Source organism: Dermacentor variabilis, unplaced genomic scaffold, assembly GCF_050947875.1.
Source record: "Dermacentor variabilis isolate Ectoservices unplaced genomic scaffold, ASM5094787v1 scaffold_12, whole genome shotgun sequence".
Lineage (NCBI taxonomy): Eukaryota > Metazoa > Arthropoda > Arachnida > Ixodida > Ixodidae > Dermacentor > Dermacentor variabilis.
This window is the reverse complement of record NW_027460280.1, coordinates 21,544,291-21,550,393: the sequence shown is the minus strand read 5'-3', so window position 1 is coordinate 21,550,393 and position 6,103 is coordinate 21,544,291.

The following is a 6,103-nucleotide window of genomic DNA, read 5'->3' as shown; positions in this document are numbered from 1 at the left end:
AATAAAGCGTACGTGTTTTTTTTTTTTTCTTTCTACGTGGCTCTCGCTTCCTCCTCGTTTCTTCGCGCAGCTATAGATTGAAGTAAAGAAAGTGTCACGAATCTAGGTCCGTCTCGAGCTGGCCATTCGCGTGATTCAAACGCCACGAGCTAGTTGGCCGGCCTCACAGCGCCCAGCCACCTGCAGCTACCCACCATCTGTACTGCCTCGCGGGCACTGGTAGACGCGCCTGCGACCTGTGCTGCTCACAATGGGTGTCCTGATTGGATCAAAAGCGCGCCACGAGATCTGCCGAAGCCGCGGTGGAGCCATCTGCCGCTCGCGGCGCGCAACGGGGTCTGCGCCCGCGGCCGCGTGGTGGGGCAACGCGACCCACCCGCGTAACCCCGCGAAACATTTGTTTTCGCGCGAGTACGGTGTCGACCCTCGTAGCCGCACTCCCCTCACCCCACCCTTCCCCTCGCCACGCTACCGCAGCACGCGAGTTGCGCTTTTCTCCCCGCGTCGCACTTGCCTGCCCCCTCCCACCTCCAACGCGCGATCTTTTTTTTGCTCTGCTGCGACAGATTGCAATTTCTCCCGCTTGTTCTCCACGGGGAGTCTAAAAATGGGAATTTGTTTCTGCTGCCGGACTACGCACCCGCCGCTGTACAATGGGACGCCCTGCTGTTGATAGGGTGTGACGTCACGCGGAACGAGTATGCGGATGAGGTAATTCTTCCTTGCGCAAAGCTTGTTCCTCGCTTTGGCTTTGCCGGCATGGTCGTGCCGAGTGCGATCGTACCTGCCGTGACTAGTTAAAATTGTATTTCGAAAGCAGGTGTTCTGATTGAGTGATTGATTAGACGTGCTCCCATGGCGATACTGGTGCTATGAAAGACGCCGTAGTGGAGGGCTCCATTTCGACCACTAGCGGTTTAGAAAAAGGGCGTTCCTGCTCTTCGGCCGCTTTTGGAATGCGCTCGCCGCGGTCGGGAAACAAACCCGTGACCTCATTCTCAGCAGCAGAACGCCAATGGGCGCGTTGAGTGTCGCGCTCTTAAGTCAACCTGACGGCCGAAAACGACTTCCGGTGCGCGGTGAGGGAGCGCACTCTAGCCTCGGAGAGTTGTGCAAGGGGGCCCGTCCCTGCTATGGCGTCCGGCAAGGTGACGTGCTTCCGCCCTGCTTGCACTGGGCGCGTTGCACGCACTGCTTGGTTTCCTATTTGCACTCTTGCATTGCGCGAAACTCCACGATTTATGCTTGTCAGTCGCACTGGTACGTAACAAAATAGTCGTTCTCCGGTTAGCCACGTAATTAGTTGACCACATAAGCCTGAATGCCTCGAACCATAGTGATGTACGTCCTCCTGCTATATCTGCAAAGCGAGATGATGTGTTTGTGTTCCCGGCCATAGTAGCCTAAAATCGGCGGTATGCTAGATACGCTGCAAAGGCGTCGCGCCCACTCGAATGCGTGGCTTCGCAGTTGGGAGCGCGGCAACTTAACGCGCTCACTACCGCAGCGGGTACGTTACGAGGTAATAGGTTAGGCTCACTCGTGAGAAAAAAAATAAATTCTGGGGTTTTACGTGCCAAAACCACGATATGATTATGAGGCACGTCGTAGTGGGTGACTCCGGAAATTTTTAACACCTGGGGATCGTTAACGTACCCCGAAGACACGGGAAACAGGCATTTTTGAATTTCGCCCCCATCGAAATGCGGCCGCCGCGGTCGGGATCTGATCCCGCGACCTCGTGTGCAGGCTCGTTACAAGTGCCCTATTCGTCTATTAGCCTAGGGTGACTTATCTAAATTATCAATTTCTGAGGAGCTTACCGAAGGCTTCATTTTTGTTTCCACAGCAAAAAGCAGACCCGAAGCTTCCTTTCTCCGCAGAGTACCCTGGACGAATGCTTCACCTAACTGCTTGTCTACGCGATGCATGCCTGCGCGCCCGCTGTCAGCTGCTGTCGAAGCTGGAAGGGGGATTCACAACACAGCTGTCCAAACACCTACGTGCATGCTGGCGTTGTCAGGCCACGTTAATCAACTGCTCAAATATATTCACTGACTTTTGCTCTGAATATAATATTTAATGAATAATAACTAATTAAGTAATTAGCCGCAATACAAAAATAATAGTCTGCCTTGCTCCAAGTGACGGCAGACAGTATTACCTTGGCTCTGTCCAGCTGGTATATTTTTTAAAAACTTTGGCACAAGGTACGTGGGACGCATGGTTTAATGCCGTTTGTAGAAGCACTACTGTTGGTAAGCAATGCACCTTGATGAGTACGCTTTACGTTCCGTGTGCCCTTGGTGACCCAGAATCATTCATTGGCGAGCAATGTTAAAAGGACACTAATGAACCTGCCACGGTAGTGTAGCCCTTGCAGTGGCCATGACGTAGCGCTGCTGAATTCGAGGGCGTGGGCTCAACCCTGGTCGCATTACGGTGGGGCGTATTGGGTGCACGTTAAAGAACCCCGGGTGGCCAAATTAATCCGGAGCCTTCCACTATCGCGTGCCTCATAACGAGGTCGCGGTTTTGGCACGTAAAACCACAGATTTGTTTTCCTTTTTTTTTAAGAATCCGTGAGCGGTTGGGAAACACGAAACGCTCCCTGCAGTTGCCGAACCAGCCCACTGTGCCCTTGGGCAGACGCTACTTTGGTAAGGAGGCTAGAAGCCGCATCCAAAAGTAACCAGGTACTCACCCTGGCAAGTTTTGAGGACTTTTTATGTAGGGATAGTGGCATGATATGTAATATTTTGCAATATTTGACTAACCTACCGGCGCTGTAGCGTTGGCGCGAAATTTAATGAAGGGAGTTTCGCTTTGATCTCTTCATGTTGTAATCAATGCAAATAAATGAAGTTGGAGTTAGGCAAGAATACTTCACAGGTATGAACTAATGTAGAGTAGCTCGTTTGTCACCCTTTAAGTGGCTCTGAAAAAGAAATTAAATCAGAACATGTTGATGTACATTCGTCGGATAAATATTCAACCGGCCAGCGCTCAAGTTAACTGACGAATGCTTTTGTTTCTCACCTTTTACTCGAGACTACTTATTAGGGAATCGTCTTGAGAAACGCGGATCAAGGCTGAGGAAATGCCTGAGTTGGGCGTACCACCCTGGAAGCAAAGCAGCTGCAGGATACAGTGGCATAAAAAAAAAAGCCATATGACAAGCACATTAAGCTTAGCAAGTTGTTGGAAATCAGTACAGAAAAGAGATTTCGTCAAATACGCATATAATTAGTAAGCGTAAGCGTGAAGTGGCTGTTACTGTGTTTGAACACTATTACACACAGCAAGCAATTTTTAGATACCACGAGAAGTTTCATGTTCCTCAGCCAGTAGTTCTTTTATAACATTTAAATTGGGCTGGGTTTAGTTCCACAGACGCAAATGTATATAGCAGGGAGGTGCAAAAGGATGCACAGGGCAAAACACTTTGTTTTCAACTTACCGCTGCCTATGTTCTAACGGCATCATCTAAATGTATTTACTTTGCTTGGCTAGACAAGTGTCGTGATTCGGCGGTGGACATTGGGTGATTAGGCACAACTTTATGGATATTTATCACATGTGGAGACAGAATAACGCAGAAAAATAGTGTGAAAGGTCTGTTGATATTCTGCTGGCAGATATCGCAAAGAGAGACGCGGCACATAGAGTGCGAATAATTGAATCACAGCCGTCTGAGATTGAAAGTGCAGCATGTAAATTCGACAGATTGCATGTAAAATGAATAAATACGCCCGCTACCTGCATGCTACTGACTGCTGCTGGCTCAACCGATTTACACTCTAAACCACTAATTAACCACAATTTATCGGGCTTACCTTCATTTAAGCCACAGTTTAAGCTCTTTCATTAGCTGAAAGAAAAAAAGCTGACTCGATGCTAAGATTGCTAAGGCGGAAAATGACTGTATCGTGACGCCTTTAGCTTAGAGACACTTAAAATGCGCTGAGACAATGCAGGCCGAAAAAAGCTAAGGATAGACACGCGGTAATGGTTGCACCAGCACTTTTATTGACTACCTTTCCGTCGTCGACGTGATGATGCTGTGATTTCGCGAACCTTGAGCTGCGAAAATAATTGTTCATGTTTGATCCAGAGCCAAGGGTGTGCGAGTCCTTCGAAACGAAGCACATATGGCAAAATGGTCGTCGTGCGTGGGTGTAGTGCAGCGCAGAAAATCCGGTTCGCACAGCGCAGCAGAGCGCCGGATGGCCACGGAGGCCGTGTTTCGATTGGGCGTACGCCAAAGAACCCCAGGTGGACAAAATAAATCTGAATAGTTGTGCTTTTGCCACGTAAACCACCGGGGCCCGTATAAACAAAAAGTGCGCTTACGACACAAGTATTCGTAAGATGAGACTCCAGCCAATGGACATATCATTGACGAAGGCAGCCAGCCAATACCAAAAAAGAATTTACGAACGAAAAGCTTCGTGAATTCGGCTACAGAATTTTTAAATTTTTTGCAACGACTTTCTTATTAACTTCCAACTTTTGCACGCCTTCGTTTCTTTTCTCTTCGCCTTTCTGCTTCCCTCAGAACAGTGTAGCCAATCGGACATTTAGTCTGGTATTCAACTTTACTCCTTCCTTACCTTTTCCCAGTCTTTTTTTTTTTTTTTAGACGAGAGACCTGCAACACACACCCACGGAGTCTCGCGGATCCCCTCTTCAACAAATCTCAGGTTACTCGGAACTGCAACTCACTGTCATCGAGCAGCCCTCATTAAGCTTCCCTCCTCTACCTGGTGGGGACTCCAGTAGTAGAAGCATCACGCCTATTTTCGGCCTCCTTTCGTCCCCGCGTTTTTCCTCACTCGCATTTTCATGTGACGTCCTGAGCTTGCGTATATTCTACCGTGTTGTGTATTGTTAAAACGCTCGGTGATCTCTTTGAGGAAGGAACGATCATCATCGCGGAATGTCCTCCAGAGATTAATCATCGGCAGCCCATGCGACGATACTGGCGGACTACGCGACCGATGCGCGCCTGTGGCAACATTTCCTGAAGTAGACGCGCAAGTTCGTTCGTGTTTTCTTAGGTGGAAAATAGAGAACATACATGCTTCTATTTCTCCAACACGTAATTTAAAACGATCGAAACATTGAAAGATTAACTATTCATCTACCGATATATTATGGTATAATTAGTTCGCCCTTTTAAATTTTAGCACAAGCCAGGCCGTGACTCGATTTATCCATTCGTCAAAGATAAAAAAGGCGCCCGCGTTAAGCTCCCCTGCTCTCCTTCGTCGACTCTCCTGAGAGACTGATGACACAATTCGGCAACAAATGGCTCTAGAAGAACAAGCGTATGTGACGTCTATGCGTAAACTAGGTACACCCGTGCGAAAATCACAACCGTCGGCGTGTACGAACGAGTGAGCGAGCTGACCTATGGGGAGTCGGCTCTACCAACGCTGACGTCGGTGCGCGTTCTCACCGACCCCGAGGACATAAGGTGGCTTCGGGGCTTCGATGCCTCCCCCCCTTTAGGCTGCGTTGCTGGCTGTTAGAACACATTCTTTTTTTATTTTTCTACCCCAAAGGCCCTTTTACAGGTATTACATAGGGGGTTACATAGCATTACATAACATATTACGGAGGCCTATGAAGAAAGATTGGTTTCAGATAGACACGCAAGTTAACTGTGTCCGAGTTCACTGAAGTAAAGGAGCTATATGCAGGCCGGAGAAACCGAAACGTAAAGCTATTCCAAACTTTCTATTCCAATTCTGCAGTCAGCCCTCCGCGATTAGTCAAACATTTTTTGGACCACCCTCACTTCGCCTGTCTGTCACGCGACGTCACGAAAACCGTGCTAGCTCCTCATCTTATATGATTGGACCGAACAAAACAAAAATATTTATTTCTCATTCGACGCCTTCTCACCGTTGGCTTTCGGCTATCGGCCAAAAGTTTTCGGGTTGCACCCACTTCATCTGTGTCTCAGGCGACGTCAGAAAACCGCGAAAACTCACCGCGTCAAAGTGACGTGTACGCGTTAAAGATGCATTAATATGCCGACCAAAACTGTTTTTCTGAATAGCCGTAGGCTGCCCCGTTCTGAATGGAATAAAAGATG